This window comes from Schistocerca serialis, chromosome 4 (genome assembly GCF_023864345.2).
Source record: "Schistocerca serialis cubense isolate TAMUIC-IGC-003099 chromosome 4, iqSchSeri2.2, whole genome shotgun sequence".
Lineage (NCBI taxonomy): Eukaryota > Metazoa > Arthropoda > Insecta > Orthoptera > Acrididae > Schistocerca > Schistocerca serialis.
In genome coordinates this window covers 130,506,409-130,528,951 of record NC_064641.1, presented here as the reverse complement: position 1 = coordinate 130,528,951, position 22,543 = coordinate 130,506,409, and positions in this window count along the sequence as shown.

Sequence of the window (22,543 nt, the reverse complement as noted above, 5' to 3'; positions counted from 1 at the left end):
TTCCTCTAAGCATATTGGTCTCAAGCTACACAAGACCGAGTAAAACATAGCATCATAATGATGAAACATTTTGAACAATCTGAATTTTCCAGTCTTGTGAAATATTTTGAAGACATGTTGCACAAGAATCAGTACCTGTCAAACCCATACAGCCTCTCAGAACTCATCCGCATTTGCTTAATCAAATTACCTGAACATTTACGACATATTATTTTGGCAGGACGTTGCAAAGACGACATTGAAGCTTTTCAGGGACTCTTACAAGAATTAGAAATTGACACAGACAGTCGCGGGATGCGAAAACAGGAATACAACCACTACAGGTCACATCCGTCACAATTCCGTGACGACAGACACAATAACTGGACACGACAAGTCTATTCTTACAACGCAAATCCACCCATATGACAACCACTGGCAGAGTAATAATAGTTACAGAGAAAGATCGCATTTCCGTAGTAACTAATATGATGGAGATTACCATAGAAACCGGTTCTAGGCGCTGCAGTCCGGAACCGCGGGACTGCTACGGTCGCAGGTTCGAATCCTGCCTCGGGCATGAATGTGTGTGATGTCCTTAGGTTAGTTAGGTTTAAGTAGTTCTAAGTTCTAGGGGACTGATGACCTAAGATGTTAAGTCCCATAGTGCTCAGAGCCATATGAACCATATCAACCATAGAAACAGACAATATGGGAACAAAAACAGTTATTATCAAGGGAGACAGAATAACTTTAGACGCAACATTCCAGCGCGCGGCTACGATTCTGGGAGAAATTCTCCACCACATGACCAATAAACAAGAAACTATGTAAACTACCAACAAAACGACAGACCTGAATTCCATCAGAACTGGCGGGATTCAAAGAGAGCAGGGCACACTCGTCAAGGTGAATTTCAAGAAGTTAGGTCTCCAAATCCTAATAACGACGCGCGCCAACAAAGAGACAAGACAATGACTCGCACAGCAGGCAGCCGCGTGTGCCAGCTGGCTCAGAGAAAAATAACATAGATGCTAACCTTGAGAAAAATTCCAGTATTCTTTACCGACATATACCACACGATGATTCCGTTGAAGCTGGAGCTCTGCATAGTAGTAAGAGTAAAGACTTGCACCACATTTCACATATAAAACCGTTTATTGAAAGATAATCTGCTTTTTAACTTAGTCTTTGCCATAAAATTTTTCACTTCACATTTCTAGTATGCTTTGTCAGACTTAAGATACTGTTAACATGCAACAATGTTTAAAGTTAAATATCCAGTCAAGAACCAAGAGAACATATTTAAACAGAAATTACGAATGCATTGTTATAGTGAACAGACAACACAGTGTTATTGTGTGTGTATACATTCTTGCTTGTTAGTTGCACGATTACGTAATGACTATAAGGCTCACATAGTTAGAACATTTACCAGTACTGCTAATGAGATTTTAATGCAACATTTTGGTTTACTTAAAAATACATTCTGGATTTAAAGTACTTTCTGTGAGATACCAGATGACACAGTGGTTAGTTTATGTGACAGCTACACGATTTTATCAAGACGCTACTAATGAGTGACAATTTACAATGTTGCTTTTGACGTGTTTCTGTTTTATATCTGCACAGTTTTTCTGTATTATTCTGGAAAGTAAAACCTGTTTTAGTAGTAACTTTTGTGGTATAGCTAGAATGAGACAGCCTTTTTCGTAGCACAACAATACGTCACATTACAGTACTTTCTTGATCACGGTAAGGTACGTAATAACTACGATATATATACGCAAAGCATTTCACTTTCGTTTATGATGAGGTAAGTACATTGACTTCAGCAGAACTTTGCTTACAGAGGACGATAACTATGACACTTCCACAGAATTATCTTATAGTAAGACGCACATTTAGCGCTACAGGACACGCATTTGAATGATTAATTTTGTACTTAAACCATTTATTTTTTAAGATTTTTGAATTACAAAGAAAGTTTTCTGTGATACATTTCATTCCGTTGCTGTAGTCTGTAACACCTGAGGGTATAATTACATTAATCCTCAGGGGGGTACAAGCTTCCTTTGTGTACCATGTGTTTGGCAAGCACAAGGAGCCCTAGCTAATATGGTATTTGCTTATAGAACTTTACACTTCGGTACCATATTTCTCTAACACAGAATTACACAGCTATCTGATTATTTGACAGAGAAACAAACATTCTTTTACTATGTCAGTGACAGGTGTTTACGTAATTACATAGCTGGATAACTTCACACTTATGAAATTGTATTTTGTCTGTACTTTGTGAAATGTTGATATTTTTTTGGAACCATTGTGATAGTATGTGAGCGTTGAATGATGTATTTGGTATGAGATCATGATTTTTAAAGTACATTTGAGGTAGATGACACTACTGAAATGAGCAGAGAACTTTTTAGGTTTTGAAATTATTGCAGAAAGCTACGACGTTTTTGAGATTCGACTGAGGTGTTATGATGTGATTTTTATGGCGACGATGTGTATTATGCTGCTGAGGTATGTTTATGATCAATAAGCTGATGCTATATGAGGAATTTGATTATGCTATGTATTTGTTATGATGAAATATTGAAGAAGTGTCGACGAATATGTATATGTGTAATAAGGTAAGGAATAATGAGTAGTGGTTGGGGACTCTGGTTTGTGAAAAAGGTTTTTGGAAACCAAGAATCGTACTTTAAGAGTTATGAAATGTATGTAAATGCGTGAATGTATTACAATGCTGGCGCACATTTTTTGGACACTGTTATATTTATAGGATTTTATTTTCTACACATTTGTAACACAAATTCTCAACCTGTGAAAATACTTTTATATGAGATTGTCACTGTAGCTGAAACTGATGTCGTAAATATTTTGGTAGGTCACTGTAAGCACCCAGGTGCACGACATTTGCCTGGAAAGAAAGCCATTAGTGTGTGTCTTTCAGAGGCACAGGTGGAGAAAAAAAGAGGCCAATATCCTCGCTATTGACACATTTCCTTGTAGAAAGCATCGCAAATACAACACGCCCAAACTTGAAAACAAATGATTACACTGTGGTGCTCTTAATTTATGATATTTACTGAAATGCCTAATGAAATGATGAGAAATATTTTATGTCTATACACCTGATTATGACTACTGTCTTTCTAGGTGAGAGATTTTTTTACTACCTTATGAAATTCCATATGGCTAATGAATGATGTTTCATGCCTTTCTTTGTACATATTTGCTCATTTTGTTTAATATCTAGTTTCTAGCGGCAATGTAGCATTGGTTAAAACAAAATTTTATAGATGTACTAATATAGATATTTTCTGTCTACAGATCCAGTAAATAATAATTTTGTGATACTTCCAAAAAAATTGAGGGAACACAAAAAGACATGTACCTTCACAGGAACTGCATACATAATTTTCTTTTCAAGTACTTGGTAATTTATTTCATAGAATAGGTTTTTGTGGTGCACCGCTTTAATTACATAGACATTAAGATGAGAGTGAACATTTCCCTTATCTCCATTGTTGTCTTTAGTGTACTATTTTTTCTGCTTGAGCTTTATCATGTTTAGATATAAGTTATTACATTTACTGCTGCTAGCTTTGCCAATTTGCATTTTTTGTCATTGCTGTTTGTGTTAATTGTTTTGTGCTGCTGCATTGCCTCGTCCCTTAGTTTAGCATCTGAGCTCAATAGATTTAAGTTAGCTTAAGATGGGGTAGGCTATATAAGAGAGCGAGTTGTGATGAATTGGAAGAAATGCATTGAGAAGCTATAAGAAAATGGTTTGGCCAAAAAGGTATTTTGAAAGAGGATATGAACAAAAAAGTAGGGTTTAGGGACAACAGGTTTAAGTAGGATTTTCTTGGAAATAAATGATGAGGTAAGATAATGGAAAATAAATAATGAGAAAGAAATATGTGAACATATAAATACAGAAAGCATGCTTGGATAGAATTTTTTTGGTGGAAACAAATGTTGAAATAAGATGAAAGATCTATGGAATGAAGTTTTGGGTTGGACTGCAGTACCAAATGTTACACTGAAAACCAACACTGTCCTGTAGTTTTGTGATATTACTCTATGTGAATTTGCGTTTTTCCTGTCTGTATATGTTTAGCTAGTAAGATTTATGTTGTAGAATTTTTCTGATAATATGTTATTTACCTTGTAAATATGCTTAGCCATTATTTATTCTGTTTTATTTTAATGCTCATGTGTGAAGTTGATGTTTTAAAAGTTATTCTGATCTTTTCTGTGTCCGCAGCTCGTGGTCGTGCAGTAGCGTTCTCGCTTCCCGCACCCGGGTTCCCGGGTTCGATTCCCGGCGGGGTCAGGGATTTTCTCTGCCTCGTGCTGACTGGGTGTTGTGTGAAGTCCTTAGGTTAGTTAGGTTTCAGTAGTTCTAAGTTCTAGGGGACTTATGACCATAGGTGTTAAGTCCCATAGCGCTCAGAGCCATTTGAACCATTTGATCTTTTCTGTATTTACTTATGTCATAATTCCTGTAACACTGACGTATATGTTATTTCGATTCTTTTGTAAAGTCCGTATTACTACAAATGTTATTAATATTGTTATGTTCTTTAATGATGTATTTTGTACCTTTGTAATTGTATTCTTATGTTGTAAATTTATAATTACAATGGACACCAGTTCATCAGGTTAAGTAACTTGTAAGCATTCATTTCACTGCACACATTTCTGTTGGTCATAGTATATGCACAATATAAGAAAAAAAGAGGACTGTTACTGCTTGCACGTGTGTTGATAATTCAGCAAGGGACTGGTTAACATTATTGCTGGTTCTAAGGACAATTCCAAAAACTTTGTGAGTACACAAGTGGTGGTTTATGGACTTGCTATATTCTCCGCAAGACTCTTTGATGGTGATTGTGCACCTGCACAGTCACAGCAGATGGCTGCTGGCCATCTCTACAAGGACTACAGTGGGTCTGCATCTTTGATGACCCACAGTAACCATCATCTCTACAAGGATTGAAGTGGGTCTGCACCTTTGATGGCCTACCAATACCATTATTTCTACAAGGACTGCACTGGGTCTGCACCTCTGGTGGCCCACCAATACCGTAATCTCTACCAGGACTACAGTGGGTCTACTCTGTGATGATCTACCTACCAATATTCTTCAAAACTTCGACTGATCCTGCGATGGGTTTGCTCTGTTGTGGCCCATTACCTGCCTGCATGTCAAGAGTGAGCACTGTCTTTCCGTTGGAAGGACAACACTACTTCTTCAAGACTGCATGGAAATCCACTACTTCCGTGTGCATTATCTTTTACTGTTCAGACTTTGAAAAAAAAATCTGCGATTTTACTGTGATTGAATGATCAGGACTGTCTTTATGGACTGTGAGAAAATTTTAGATTTTGACCAACATTGTATCAATAAGTGTGTGCATCTGATATCTTTGTTATTGTAATTATGAAATATTTCTTCAAATCATTATTGGCCACTGCCCAAAATAATTTGTAAAATTTTTTGTGGGGAGCATTGGGGCTATGTAAGTAGGCTGTTTAGGTTTTTTTAATGGTAACGCCACGTAGCGCTCGGTATGAAAATCACTGGATGTGCTGTGTGCAGTCTGTGGCTGGTTTGCATTGTTGTTTGCCATTGTAGTGTTGGGCAGCTGGATGTTAACAGCGCGTAGCGTTGCACAGTTGGAGGTGAGCCGCCAGCAGTGGTGGATGTGGGGGGAGAGATGGAGTTTTGAAATTTGTAAGACTGGATGTCATGAACTGCTATATACATTATGACTTATGAACACTATTGAGGTAAATACATTGTTTGTTCTCTATCAAAATCTTTCATTTACTAACTACGCCTACCAATAGTTAATGCCTTCAGTAGTTTGAATCTTTTAATTAGCTGGCAATAGTGGCACTCGTTGTATTGCAGTAGCTTGAGTAACGAAGACTTTTGTGAGGTAAGTGATTTGTGAAAGGTATAGGTTAATGTTAGTCAGGGCCATTCTTTTGTAGGGATTCTTGAAAGTCAGATTGCGTTGCGCTAAAAAATATTGTGTGTCAGTTTAAGCACAGTCATGTATAATTGTTCAAAGGGGACGTTTCAAAACTTATGGCTTGATTTTTTTGGGTTCATAATCATTTTATTTTATCTGTTATTATTTTTATGTTGTAATTTAATGCACTGACACTTTCAATGACATTGGAGATTTACTCATCAATTTGGTCCTACGGGAATAGACGTGTAAATAAAGAAATAAATAAATTATATCTTCATGTACACTAGGTTAACACAGTATCTCACATGATCATTGAATAATGTCTTGGCATACAGTTGTCACTGACTCAGTCTGTTTGTCACAAAAAGTAATGCACTGAATAGACCATGCAAGATCACTGCATTTCAAAGATGTGAATAAATGTGCTGTTGTGTGTCTCCAGATGCAACCTCATAGCTTGGACTCATTCAATCTTGATGATAGATGACATTTGCTGAAGATGTTGATGTAAGGAAGAAGATGAAAGGGGTCATACTCCGTGGTCATCAGTAGCCACGCTGTACATCATTTTGCTATGCAGATAGCCCCGTCCCATCTTAGTAAGATGCAATTTAGTACTACATAAAAATTTCTCGACTTCTGTTATTAGTTTGCAGTCACTATGTGGTGCTACAGCTACATTTACTTGTTTCAACGCACATGCAATAAACATGTGTGAACTGGTGAACAGAAGAATTCTGCAATCAGCGCAGTATATGGTTTGATTCATGGTCTTTTTGTACATAGATACAACCCTTTCCATATTTTCAGTATTATACCACATGGTTCATTCGAGGTTTGTGGGTGAAGACAATGAAAGGCAGCAGGAGCAGCAGTGGTGCAGTGGTGCAGGGTATCACGAGGGGCTATGACGTGGAGGTAGGGATGGTGGTGTGGTGGCGAAGGGTATCGTGACATGGTCAGGGTTCAGGTGTGATGGGAGTAGTGTTGGTGGACTAGGAGGCCAATGTGGGGACATTGTGAGCAGTGGAGGTTGTGGGGTAGTGATACAAGATGTACCATGTGATATATGCTATTCTTTAAACAGTAAACTTGTCGGAATTCGCTGAAAGTAAACGAATTAGAAGCAAAATTGAAAATGGTGGTTGTCAAACCCAGAACCTTCAGATTACAGGGCTTGGTCCTGAAGACACTTGCGTGGACATGTTAATATTATTGCAATAGTCTAACAGGGCTATAACACTTTAAACTCGTGGAAAGTAACTGGAAATTGATGATCGAACCCTGAACTTCCTGGCTATAAAGCTCTTACGGCTGTTTGGTTATCTTGTGACATCATACGACCATGGAGAATTGGGCTGAGTGTGACATTGGACTACCGTAATACAATAGAATGAATGTGAAAATAGGTTGGGATAAATCGGGTGCGACCTGAGACTGCACAAGATCATAAATTTCCTTGCAACCAAAGATTGTTTTGCACCTTACAGTCTGTATATCATGCATTTAAGTATCAAGTCCATGCATTATTCTCTCAGTATAATGAATTGTGTAATAACGTCACCACATAATTCATCTTTCAGTAAAGCCACTACCTGTTCTAGTGATGCAAGGAATGTTACGGCATTTTTGTAATAGGCTGCAGTGATAAACTATCTGCATGTATTTCTTTTAAAAAAAAAAAACATAAATTTTTAGAGAGTGTGTATCTGTGTGACAAATTTTTACATTCCTTACTGAAATTTTTTTCAGGATTTGTCCGTGACTAAAATCTGCAAGAAGTGTTTTAGAGATAACTTAAACAGTCATTACCGAAACTACTGGTTTATCGAAAACTGTATTAAATGTACTTAAAACAATAGCAAGTACATTTCAATTACTTCGAAATTAATTCGCTGTTCGCGAATTCCTTGACATCAGTTGTATTAGGTGTAGGTTTACTACCCAGAAGTGACATATGAAAATTTGAGCCAGACCGGGACTCAACTCCGTCCGGATTTCCCACTTACTGCGAGTGATGGCCTAACCACTTTGACAATCTGTAAACTCTCCCTGGACCAATCCGAACCACCATATGTCGTACGTCATACATTCTGCATCCTTATAATGTCAGGGGAATTCAGTGGTTGCATGAAATGTGCTGAACACCACTATTTTTCGGAAAATGTGGCCTACAAGTTGCAGATGTACAATTTCATTGGTTCTAAAACACCTTAATAGTGTGCAGTGACAGCGGGACCAATGACTGGATAATCTTCTTTTCTGTATATAAAATACTCATGAAGTACCTCAGATGAAACTGCGTGAATGGTTAGTCAACAGGCTTATATGTAACTCATAGTTTGCTGTAACCATACATCTGTATTTTGAGCTATGTCGAGTGCTTAACGCAAATGTATCATTAGTTGCTTTTCACGTTTCCTGTAAAAACTGGGCAGTTTCATTTTGTTCTAAAATTTTGATACCCACAAAGTTTTTATGTGAAATTATACATTCATAATATGGAATATAAAATTTCACAAAGTTCTACCTGCCCTCAGCACAGCGACACATTGTGACATAATTCTAAGGCAGGAAAAGTAAAGTTAGATTCATCTGTCACAAATATTGGTTGATCTAGTGTTTCTTTATGACACATAGTTGTAACTTCATACTAATTTTTCCCTCTTTTATTAATTTTGTTTTATTCATGCACAGAAAAACGTTTGTCACAAATTTTGCCTTCATGGTGATATTTATTTTTATAATTTTCTTAAAATTCAGATAATTATAAGCTTCGACTCCTTGAAGGAAAGTAAGGATGAAAGAAAATTAATCTGCATTAATCAGCGTAATTAAAGAATACTTATATACACTTATTTACGGTTTTATTTAGTGAAACTATATGAGAAAAGAGAGTTACAACACTTAAATTCTACTTAATAGCTTCTAAGCAACATAATTAGTTCAGACTTTAAGATACTCGCTTACACTTTTCCTCATGTAAATGATAATTAATTGAAACCCTCGGCTGCCGACAAGTGTTGTTGATACACATCGATGGGGACAGCCGAAAATATGTGCTCCGACCGGGACTCGAACCGAGAATCTCCTGCTTACATGGCAGACGCTCTATCCATCTGAGGCACCGAGGACACAGATGAATAGCGCGACTGCAGGGACTTATCCCTTACACGCTTCACGTGAGACCCACACCCCCAACTGTCCACAATCTACATATGTAATGTATCTAATAGATATTTGCCCATCCACTCATTACTCGTGCACACTACGGTGACGATTCCCGTAAGAGTTCGGGCAACCTGTGAACATTGGCAAAGACGGATGTCAATGGCTGGGTAGTCTTTAACTATATATATGAAGATAGTTATTGTTCTCGAAATAACAGATACCACTGATGACTGGGAGCTTCTCTAGAATAAATGATAATTAATTGAAACCCTCTGCTGCCGACAGGTGTTGTTGATATACCCAAACTCTTACGGGAATCGCCTCCTTAGTGTGCGCGACTAATGAGTGGATGGGCAAATATCTATAGGGTACATTAAATATGTAGGTTGTGTACAGTTGGGAGTGTGGGTCTCACGGGAAGCGTGCAAGGGATAAGTCCCTGCAGTCGCGCTATTCATCTGCGTCCTCGGTGGCTCAGATGGATAGAGCGTCTGCCGTGTAAGCAGGAGATCGGGTCCGAGTCCCAGTCGGTGCACACATTTCCAGCTGTCCCCATCGAGGTATATCAACAACACCTGTCGGCAGCAGAGGGTTTCAACTAATTATCATTTATCTTAGAGAAGCTCCCGGTCATCAGTGGTATCTGTTCTTTCGAGAACAGTTACCATCTTCATATATATACTTCTCCAGATATGAGACAAAAAATTCATGACTCATTTTGTACAATAATCTTAGTAAGTGCACGTCATATTTAGAAACAAATTTACGATGTATTTGAAACTCTATTTTCTTACTAAACCATTCAAAGGTAACCCTAATTTCATTAATGAGACATATTTTCAACAATTCCAGTTATTACACTTGTAACATTAACTGAATTTTCCGTCGGTGCTTGTCAAAACATGATTGTAATATTAAATGTGAAATCTTCCTGATGCTTTGCAAAATCAGTAAGCGTATCAAGTTTCATGTTGTTGTTGTTGTTGTCTTCAGTCCTGAGACTGGTTTCATGCAGCTCTCCATGCTACTCTATCCTGTGCAAGCTTCTTCATCTCCCACTACCTACTGCAACCTACATCCTTCTGAATATGCTTAGTGTATTCATGTCTTGGTCTCCCTCTACGATTTTTACCCTCCACGCTGCCCTCTAATACTAAATTGGTGATCCTTTGATGCCTCAGAACATGTCCTACCAACCGATCCATTCTTCTGGTCAAGTTGTGCCACAAACTTCTCTTCTCCCCAATCCTATTCAATACTTCCTCATTAGTTATGTGATCTACCCATCTAATCTTCAGCATTCTTCTGTAGCACCACATTTCGAAAGCTTCTATTCTCTTCTTGTCCAAACTATTTATCGTCCATGTTTCACTTCCATACATGGCTACACTCCATACAAATACTTTCAGAAATGTCTTCCTGACACTTAAATCTATACTCGATGTTAATAAATTTCTCTTCTTCAGAAGCGCTTTCCTTGCCATTGCCAGTCTACATTTTATATCCTCTCTATTTCGACCATCATCAGTTATTTTGCTCCCCAAATAGCAAAACTCCTTTACTACTTTAAGTGTCTCATTTCCTAATCTAATTCCCTCAGCATCACCCGACTTAATTCGACTACATTCCATTATCCTCGTTTTGCTTTTGTTGATGTTCATCTTATATCCTCCTTTCAAGACGCTATCCATTCCATTCAACTGCTCTTCCAAGTCCTTTGCTGTCTCTGACCGAATTACACTGTCATCGGCGAACCTCAAAGTTTTTATTTCTTCTCCATAAATTTTAATACCTACTCCAAATTTTTCTTTTGTTTCCTTTACTGCTTGCTCAATATACAGATTGAATAACATCGGGGAGAGGCTACAACCCTGTCTTACTCCCTTTCCAACAACTGCTTCCCTTTCATGTCCCTCGACTCTTATAACTGCCATCTGGTTTCTGTACAAATTGTAAATAGCCTTTCGCTCCCTGTATTTTACCCCTGCCACCTTTAGAATTTGAAAGAGAGTATTCCAGTCAACATTGTCAAAAGCTTTCTCTAAGTCTACAAATGCTAGACACGTAGGTTTGCCTTTCCTTAAGCTTTCTTCTAAGATAAGTCGTAAGGTCAATATTGCCTCAGTGTTCCAGTATTTCTACGGAATCCAAACCGATCTTCCCCGAGGTCGGCTTCTACTAGTTTTTCCAGTCGCCTGTAAAGAATTCGTGTTAGTATTTTGCAGTGTGGCTTATTAAACTGATAGTTCGGTAATTTTCACATCTTTCGCCTGTTTCATACATCTTGCTCACCAGATGGTAGAGTTTTGTCAGGACTGGCTCTCCCAAGGCTGTCAGTAGTTCCAATGGAATGTTGTCTACTCCGGGGGCCTTGTTTCGACTCAGGTCTTACAGTGCTCTGTCAAACTCTTCACGCAGTATCGTATCTCCCATTTCATCTTCATCTACATCCTCTTCCATTTTCATAATATTGTCCTCAAGTACGTCGCCCTTGTATAGACCCTCTATATACTCCTTCCACCTTTCTGCTTTCCCTTCTTTGCTTAGAACTGGGTTTCCATCTGAGCTCTTGATGTTTATACAAGTGGTTCTCTTATCTCCAAAGGTCTCTTTAATTTTCCTGTAGGCAGTATCTATCTTACACCTAGTGAGATAAGCCTCTACATCCTTACATTTGTCCTCTAGCTATCCCTGATTAGCCATTTTGCACTTCCTGTCGATCTCATTTTTGAGACGTTTGTATTCGTTTTTGCCTGCTTCATTTACAGCATTTTTATATTTTCTCCTTTCATCAATTAAATTCAATATTTCTTCTGTTACCCAAGGATTTCTACTAGCCCTCTCTTTTTACCTACTTGATCCTCTGCTGCCTTCACTACTTCATCCCTCAAAGCTACCCATTTTTCTTCTACTGTAGTTCTTTCCCCCATGCCTGTCAATAGTTCCCTTATGCTCTCCCTGAAACTCTGTACAACCTCTGGTTCTTTCAGTTTATCCAGGTCCCATCTCCTTAAGTTCCCAGCTTTTTGCAGTTTCTTCAGCTTTAATCTACAGGTCATAACCAATAGATTGTGGTCGGAGTCCACGTCTGCCCCTGGAAATGTCTTACAATTTAAAACCTGGTTCCTAAATCTCTGTCTTACCATTATATAATCTATCTGATACCTTTTAGTATCTCCAGGGTTCTTCCATGTATACAACTCTATTTCATGATTCTTAAAACAAGTATTAGCTATGATTAAGTTGTTCTCTGTGCAGAATTCTACCAGGCGGCTTCCTGTTTCATTTCTTAGCCCCAATCCATATTCACCTACTAAGTTTCCTTCTCTCCCTTTTCCTACTACCGAATTCCAGTCACCCGTGACTATTAAATTTTCGTCACCCTTCACTATCTGAATAATTTCTTTTATTTCATCATACATTTCTTCAATTTCTTTGTCATCTGCAGAGCTAGTTGGCATATAAACTTGTACTACTGTAGTAGCTATGGGCTTCGTATCTATCGTGTTATTATACTTGTTTCTGGAGGTATGATAGCTGCAACAAAGTAACGGCCGTTATTTATAGAAATAACTTTTCTTCATTTACAGTAGCTGAAAAAATTGTTTGTAAAATTTAACTCTTACGCATAACGGTCTACACATGTAACTTATTTCTATCAACTAGCCTTCATTCTGTCGGAAGTTATCGGCAGTTGCTGAAAGTTTACAGGAAATCTGCACATGGGTTTTTACATCTACAAACAAAATCGCTTTGTGACCAGTTCAGGTGTAATGTACATATTCGCAGCGTCCATCACTAATGACACTATGGAAGAACACACAGCAGCAGATGTGTATTTTGCATGGTGACTCGAGTTACCGGATGTAAAAATAAATCTCTGGAGCGTGCTATTGTCAAAGAGCGACACGTCAGTCACGAAGTTGCCCAGTTTTACGGCATGCTATTTGCGTTCAATTGTTCGCATAATGCGATATGTGTTTTACATTACATTTAGGCCTTTTGCGTAGTCCATAATTTGTGCGTATTTGTAATATGTCATGCATTTGGATGTTAGTTTTCCATCTTAAAATTTTATGAGACTACAATATAGGATACTGAACAGTTTAGAAGCTGTGTTAGGCGGGAGAGGGCAGAAATGAGCCCAATATACTCGTCTTAAACTCGCCAGGGAGCCCTATGATGTCATCTTCGAAGTCGCCGCCTATGTGTGCTCGTAGACTCGACTCAGTAGTCTGCTGCTGGTCACATGTTATTTGAGTCTGATGCTGGGTTTGGGGACTCGACTTTCTCAAAAAGGAGAGCGAGTACACGAGTTCGATCGCATGTATACCGCAGACTCATGACAATCCCGCTCCATACGCAACCTTTTTGAAATACATTTCCACCATTGGACTGGAAGTTACTATCGTTTAAATCACACGGTTATGTTTCCGGCTTTGCAGTCATTCTCAGGTGCAAGTTGAAATGTCACAAAGCATCTAACCTGCCTAAATGACATAAGTAACCATTGTACAGGACGATTGTTATATACCAATATACGTGTATAATGACTGGTTAGCAGTTAATATCTCTCTGTCTCCCTCTCTCTCTCTAACTCCTCCTCTCTCTCCTTCTAGGCCCTCCGCATTTATACACCTGACTGACACTGCCTCTTTGTATCACCTCGTTTTATGTTATTACGGAACTCCTATCCTTAAGGGCAACCTCCGAAGGACCGTAATAAGGTTCCTTCCGCGACAAAACAGCTTTTTCGTTCGGAGTTTTATTGGCTCCGGCTTTAAATTGTGTCGCTGAGTGTCGGCCATAAACTCAGAGAGGAACTCTGAGGATTATCACTGCTGTCATTTATTTTTTCCCATTAAAAAAAGAAAATGTGACAAGTAGAAGGGAGAAGAGATCTCTGCAAAGTTGCCGGATTTTTAAGATGGTAGACTTCTGCTCTCAACGGTAACTTTTTTAATTCGTTTCTCTTCCTTTTATCCTCCGCTGTTTTCAGGACACGGATGAGGCCCATCTCGATACAAGTTATTTCTGAGGCAAAAAAACGATAGGAGGTTTCGGGGTGCAGCGGATTCGATTCGTCCCCTCGCGCGACCGCAAAGGGCGTGGGCGCGTTCGTTTTAGCTGTCGTAAATCGAAAACTTTGTTTTGTCAGTGTGTAATTGACATGCGCGAACTAGAGGCTAACGTTCGGCCTATTTTGCACAAAACTGCGACACTTGTAAACTCCTGACCTCCAGCCGGTATCTGCAGATGAACGACTACTGACTCGTCCAGTATCGAACTTATCTCTTTGACATCGCCTGTAACATCATGGTTATTTACACTCGTAGCAACTTCACTGTCCTGCTCGCTTTGGCACAAGACGTACAAGAAAAAACATCTCACATTGTTAATGATCATCTACATCTACATCTACGTGATTACTCTGCTATTCACAATAAAGTGCACGGCAGAGGATTCAATGAACCACATCCAAACTGTGTCTCTACCGTTTCACTCTCGACGCCGCGCGGGAAAAACGAAAACTCAAATTTTTCTGTGCGAGCCCTGATTTCTTTTATTTTATCGTGATGATCATTTCTCCCTATGTAGGAGGGTGCAAACACAATGCTTTCGAAATCGGAGGAGAAAACTGGTGATTGAAATTTCATGAGAAGATCCCGTCGCAACGAGAAACGCCTTTGTTTTAGTGATTGCCACTCCAGTTTACGTGTCATGTCTGTGGCACTATCTCCCCTACTTTGCGATAATACTAAATGAGCTGCTCTTCGTTGTACTTTCTCGATTTCATCCGTCAGTCCTATTCCATGCGAATCCCACACCTCACAGCAATACTGCAGAATAGGGAGGACAAGCGTGGTGTAAGCAGTCTCTTTAGTAGACCTGTTGCATCTTCGAAGTGTTCTGCCAGTGAATCGCAGTCTCTTCTTGGCTCTACCCACAACATTATTTATGTGATCGTTCCAATTTAGGGTACTTGTAATTGCAATCCCTAAGTATTTAGTTGAATTTACATCCTTCGCATTTGTGTGACTTATCGCTAAATGGAAATTTAGCTGATTCCTTTTAGTACTCATGTAAATAACTTCACACTTTTCTTTATTCAGGGTGAATTGCCACGTTTCGCACCATGCAGATATCTTACCTAAATTATTTTGCAATTTTTTTTGGTCATCTGATGACTATACAAGACTGCAAATGACAGCATCATCTACAAACAATCTAAGACAGCTACTGAGATTGTCTCCTGTGTTGTTAATATAGATCAGGAACAATAAAGGGCCTATAACATCTCCTTGGGGAACGCCGGATATTATTTCTGTTTTACTCGATGACTTTCCGTCAATTACTACGAACTGTGACCGTTCTGACAGGAAATCACGAATCCAGTCGCACAACTGAGGCGATATTCCACAGGCACGCAGTTTGGTTAGAAGTCGTTTGTGAGGAACAATATCGAACACCTTCTGGAAATCTAAAAAAATGGAATCAATTTGACATCCCCTGTCGATAGCAGTCATTACTTCATGGGTATAACATGAGTATAACATATGAGAATAACATGTGTGGTTAAGTAAGACAACTTAAAAATGTATTCTTGAACCAACTGTGATTGATTAATTCTTAACAAAGCAAGATATCTTATGTCATTCTTACTCCCAAAGATAAATATAACTTGAATACGTAAGCCGGTCCATTTAGGCACATACACAATTTCAAATATCAGCTGGGGACGTACCACCTAAACCATGCATAATGTAAAAATGAAACTTGAATCTAAAACGCAGACAAAAGTATTGTGCCCTGTCAAATATCTTGAAAAGCAGAAACATCTCTAAGAAAACCAAAATAATCCTCTATAATTTAGTTATACAATCAATTCTAACGTATGTTTGTGAAACCTGAATTATGACAAAAGGAGACGATGAAGTTCTCAGTTAATTTGAGTGCAAAATACTACCTAAATGAATGATCCTGTCAGAAAATAGAACAATATAATCTGTTAGCAAAAACTAACATTTTATCAATAGTAGAAACAACCAGAACTAAGATTTGATCAAGAGATGTGATAACAAAAGACTTTCTAGGTGGAAGAAGATCGCCAGGACGACCATGAATGAGATTTCTAGATGATGTGGAAAAGAGCCCAAAATTTTTTAACATTACGAAAAGGAGAGACCATAGTAAAACAGACTAGTTAGGTAAAATATTGTGAAATCAGCCGCAGAAGCTTTGTGAAAGTGCTGTTTATCCATTTTTATGAATATAATAAAGGTTCCAGACCAGTCATGACAGCTGAAGGTAGTGTTTTGTAATGAAATTTGGGCACGTTGCTTGACAGACTGCAGTCTACCAGTGGTGCCATTTCATTTTCATGCCGACACTACACCTCTTCTTTTAGTCCCATCCCACTTTATCGGACTCTGATCTGGGGCAGAAAATGTTATTCCTTCTTTTATCCATCTGAGGTTCATAGACATCACTTTAACCGAATTCGAATTAAAGCTACAGTGACAATCAGATCTATAAAGGAAAACCAAAAAATCGAATGTAACCAATTCAAAGCTGGCACACATATGACTTAGTAGACCTACCAAATGCAATTATCTGATGAGCAATTAACCTTCATTGTGAGGGTAGAAGTGTGATAGTGGTGACATGTACGCATAGCTCAGTAATGCTTGGAGTCATTACAGATAAGCTTGGTACATACGTAATTTTGTCATATGATGACATGATGGAGAACGTGGTTGTTGTTTGAAGACAAATGTTGATGGTGTTAGGACAGCAACCAGCCACATTTGTGGCTGGTTGCTGTCCTAACACCATCAACATTTGGTACATATGTGCTTTATTATGTGAAGAAAATACTGTTTGGATAAAACAACCGCTAACATCCTTGGGATTGTGAAAAAGTTCAAATGCTGAACATAACACCAAAAGTAAAGTATTAGTCTCTAAAAACTACAGCTTTAGATGCCGCTGTGGTGAATCTGGAGAGCCCCAGTGACATTTAATCCTATGGATTAGGGACAACTGCAGGAAGAAGTGTCAAGGAAAGCATAGCTGTGGGACAGTAAGAGCAGTTTCAACTACTCTCAGTAGACACATGTCTTACTTTTAGGGAAAAGTCCATGGTATTAGAACACCTCTTGCATTCATAGGGAAGTTGGTTGGATGGTGAAGAAAGAGGGGTGACATGTTAATACCATTTCGAGAGACACGTTGAAACGTAGGAAACGTATCGGCTACTAACAACCAAAACAGTACGGTGTGGAAGAGACACATCTGTCAGCAATATTTGTTGGAGTAGAAGGTGCTGACACGTTCATTTCGTTGATGAAGGTTTGGAGCAGTTACAGTCAAATCAAATATGCCTTACAATTGGAAAAAAATAGTAAGGAGAGAGGGAATCGAGACTTGGAGTAACGCAGATAGGGATGGTGGGTTGAGAAGGAAGTGACACGTTAAAACAGTCGGAAAGACCGACATAATTGTGAAATCCATGACATTTGGGGTTACTAGGGTGAATGGTCGTTTGTTTCCTATAAAACCATTCTATGTTTCCATTCCAACTTTCAGTATTCCCTGGTGGCTTGCCATCTGGGCACTTGATATTCATACTCCAAACTGATTTTTAAAGATTTTTCTTCACGTAGCATTTACCTGCCCCACCGACACTCATCCTTCCAGAGTTTGCATTGTTCTAGTACTATGTACAATGTATTTATCCCATCTTTGTCAATGACACAATCCTCCCTGTACCCTTTCTCTTACTCTGCGTCTCTACCCCACACCCACACTGTTAACCGAGGGGACACCTTCACTGGGATAAGTTCACCATAAAACGAAGTTCTGCCCGATTTGCCTCCTCGAAGGGTTGGATAAGTGAGTATTCAGCGTCCAGGTTGTGTCAGGGTTTTCATATTATCAACCATTCTCCGTGGATTCCTCGGTACTCGTCCAAGAGTACTCATGTTGACAAGAGTTCTCTCCTGGCGTCTGAAGTACGCTTGCACGTTACCTTTACTGTACAAGTGTGTCGATATGTATACGGACTTTACCTTCGCGTATAGTCGGCGGACAACTGCCGCGGTGTTCACAGTCCAATGGATTCCTCCTGGCCGTATAAGGCTCTGGCAACTTCCTTGGAGGGAACCTCAGTCGATAGACGCATCATGGACTCGGTCCTATCGAATCGCTACACAGCGACCGCAGAACTTAATGACCCCATGAGATAAACGAATCCTCTCTTTCTGCTGCAAGCATACAGTATCTACCGAGGCTATGTTCTCTGGCAACTCGACACATTGTAGTTCTCACTGTAGTCCTGAAAATGTATGGTTTCCCTTTCGAGCTAGTGTAACTCCATAATAGATAGTGAGTAGTTTATACAGTGTAATATAATCAACCGGCCATTAAAATTTCTGCACCAGGAAGAAATGCAGATGACAAACGAGTATTCGCTGGACAAATATATTATACTAGAACTGACATGTGATTACATTTTCACGCAGTTTGGGTGCATAGATACTGAGAAATCAGTACCCAAAACAACCACCTCTGGCCGTAATAACGGCATTGATACGCCTGGGCATTGAGTCAAACAGAGCTTGGATGATGTGCAGAGGTACAGCTGCCAATGCAGCTTCAACACGATACCACACTTCATCAAGAGTAGCGACTGGCGTATTGTGACGAGCCAGTTGCTCGGCCACCATTGGCCAGACGTTTTCAATTGGTGAGAGATCTGGAGAATGTGCTGGCCAGGACAGCAGTCGAACATTTTCTGTATCCAGAAAGACCCGTACAGGACCTGCAACATGCGGTCGCGCATTATCCTGCTGAAATGTAGGGTTTCGCAGGGATCGAATGAGGGGTAGAGCCACGGGTCGTAACACATCTGAAATGTAACGTCCACTGTTCAACGTGCCGTCAATACGAACAAGAGGTGATACGCCATTATGGCGATGACGAATACACGCTTCCAAAGTACATTCACTGCGATGTCTCCAAACACGGATGCGACCATCATGATGCTGTAAACAGAACCTGGATCCATCCGAAAAAAGGACGTTTTGCCATTCGCGCACCCAGGTTCGTCGTTGAGTACACCATCGCAGTCGCTGTTGTCTGTGATGCAGCGTGAAGGGTAACCGCAGCCATGGTCTCCGAGCTGATGGTCCATGCTGCTGCAAACGTCGTTGAACTGTTCGTGCGGCTGGTTGTTGTCTTGCAAACGTCCCCATCTTTTGACTCAGGGATCGAGACGTGGCTGCACAATCCGTTAGAGCCATGCGGATAAGATGCCTGTCATCTCGACTGCTATTGATACGACGCCGTTGGGATCCAGCACGGTGTTCCGTATTACCCTTCTGAACCCACCGATTCCATATTCTTCTAACAGTCATTGGATCTCGACCAACGCGAGCAGCAATGTCGCGGTACGATAAACCGCTATCGCCATAGGCTACGATCCGACCTTTATCAAAGTCTGAAACGTGATGGTACGTATTTTTCCTCCTTACACGAGGCATCACAACAACGTTTCACCAGCCAACGTCGGTCAACTGCTGTTTGTCTATGAGAAATCGGTTGGAAACTTTCCTCATGTGAGCACATTGTAAGTGTCGCCACCGGCGTCAACCTTGTGTGAATGCTCTGAAAAGCTAATCATTTGCATATCACAGCATCGTCTTCCTGTCGGTTAAATTTCGCGTCTGTAGCAGTTCATCTTCGTGGTGTAGCAATTTTTATGGCCAGTAGTGTATTATGTGAAGTATGAAGTGTTGACTCTTTACTGCTTCATGCCCTTGCATTACTGTAAGGAAATGGATGTTAGCGAAATATGTTTTGTAGCATTATAACTGTGTGCTTAAATAATGGAATTTTATTAAATGTGTTTGTTTATGTATGAGAAACTGCAGTGTAAAAACTGCTTCATACTTAGGGACTTTGTATTATGTAATGTAAAAGACATAGTGATTCCCCTCAGCTACGGAAATGGTGTGGGGCGAGCTAAAAGGTGGAACTGGAGCTCAGACTGAGCGGGAAGTGAGAGAGAACAGAAGGCAGTCAGTAGCAAGCAGTCGCCCAGTCAACAGCGCAGGTGCCGAGCGAGGTATCCAGTATCTAATTTGAGATGGAATGGCGTCGGGTGTAATTGTGGCTGTACAATGGTGGTCTCGCATTGGAAATAGCTCTAAAAATTAAATTCACGCCGCCAAGGAGAATTAAATAGAGCTTATTACTGCCAAACGAGAGACCAGGTAGTCGCCACGTGCTCGCCACCACTATTGCGCCACTACTTCACCAGATCCGAGAGGTTAGAGCTGTATAACAGTATGAACCAGAGTGTTTGCGTGATTTAATTTGCAATAATAACTCAAATGTTGCTGAACTTTGTGTTCGAACCACGAATTTACTCCTTTCATGGTACCTAACAGGGTCCTCTCCTCAAAATTATTAAACACCGAGTATCCTGTGTGTGAAAACTGACAATAATCTGTGTTATTTGCTTGTGCCTAATTTCTGAATGCAAAAATATATAAACGTGGATAGTCAAATTACTGGTTTCATTGAAATCAACTGAGATATCTGCTAATTAATTTAAAAAATCTCCAATGCGTTTTGGTTTGCTTCTGGTTTACAAATAACAGTGTTATAATGTTCAGTGGTGTAAAAGTTGTCAGTGAAAATCACTTGCTTCCCAAGTGGTGTACAAAGCATTTGGTTTTGATGCTATTTGAAGTTGATCGTTTACTTGAAGTCATTTCTGAAGTTGTAGAGAGGATTGTCAGTGCAAATAATGTTGAAAATTTTCAAGATAAAGGATCTTAAGTGGGGCTGTATTTCAGCTTTTTCCATAATGCAAAATATTTCTGAAAAATGTGTATAGTTTGCTTATATAAAGAAGGGATGGTTCGTGGGACCCCATTTCACTCTTTTATATCAGGAAGAAACAAAACTGAATAGTTATTTTCTAGCTAAAGAAACAAGAAGTGATTATTTAAAAGAGTATGTATAAAAGGTATGTGTACAGTGTTATTTGGTATATATGTGTCACAGTCGAACTTTAATTCCTACCAGATGCCACTTAGTCTTGTGTAAGCCCTAGGGAACAATTCGTGTGCCAATTTAGTGAAGATTGTGGTTAACAGGGATAAAGTGTCTTTTTCCATTTCTGTGATTGCTTAACTATGCTGTTGATAACTACTGCTACCTACTGCGTAGTTCGTCTTGTTATTGTAGGTATTCATTGCACTTGATTAAGAAAGGATTTATGAAAGTTACTTTTGCAATAGTAAAACTAGATTCATTAAAAATAATGTTTCCACATTATTATGCCTAATTAGGCTGGCGACCGTTTTATATTTCATTTACAGGAACCCTATTACTGTAATTTCTTACTAAATTTTAATCTTTCTGTTGTCTACCCTTAAGAATTTCATGTTCGGTACCCTCTTTCTGTTAGGTAACACACGGTCAAACTCAAAAAATCCTCTCAGAGTGTAACATTTACTGTGCGTTTAAGTCATATTTAGGCAAATTGCAGCGGTAGTGTCATATTTAGCTTCCTTGTGACAGGTTTGTAAGTTTCGTTATTAGGAAACAGTGTGGCACAACGCTAGTAATAGTATTATACGCGCATACGATTTATATGTATTAATCAAAGAGTCGTTGGAGTCGGGAGGTGACAGTCTGAATTTTGAGTTGGTTAGCGTTAGAGGAGTGGTATAACGTGGAATACTCTCTTGGCTCGCATTTACGCCGTACTAGCTGAGTACCCGGCGTTTCTCGGTATTTATTTTCTCCATTCTTTTGTTAGACCTTCTCCTTCTCACCCCGTCTCTCCCATGTCCTCTCTGTCAATCTACTCCTCTTCCTTTCCTCTTCCCCCTTTGCTTGTTCACCTACTTCTGCCCCCTCTGCGTGCCTGTCTCATCCTCCCCTTTTCCTGTCCATCGCTGTCTGTCCACCTCCTCCTCTCCAAACTCTGTCTCCATGCTATCACGCTCATCCCAATACAAGGCTGCTAGTTCTTACCCCCACAATATTTCTTTTTACGCATCGCAGTATTTCACCTTATATCTCCTAAACTACGTGTCGTAAAATGATATATTTTTGTTGGTGTATTTAGGAACAGATGTGGATACTGCCTGAGAAAAGTGTTGCGAATAGAGTAAGTTGCAATGAAGTAATAAATTTAAACCTATTGCATGATGCCGTAGTTTTGCCACGCATCTCAGGATTATGTCACCATATCCCCTGAACTGTGAGTCGTAAAAAGATGTTTTTCTTTTTTTTGGTACTTTCAGTTATATCTTCTTCTCCTTCTTTCGTTTTGGCCATCTTAAGACCACGTTAATTCGCTTCGGTTTCGT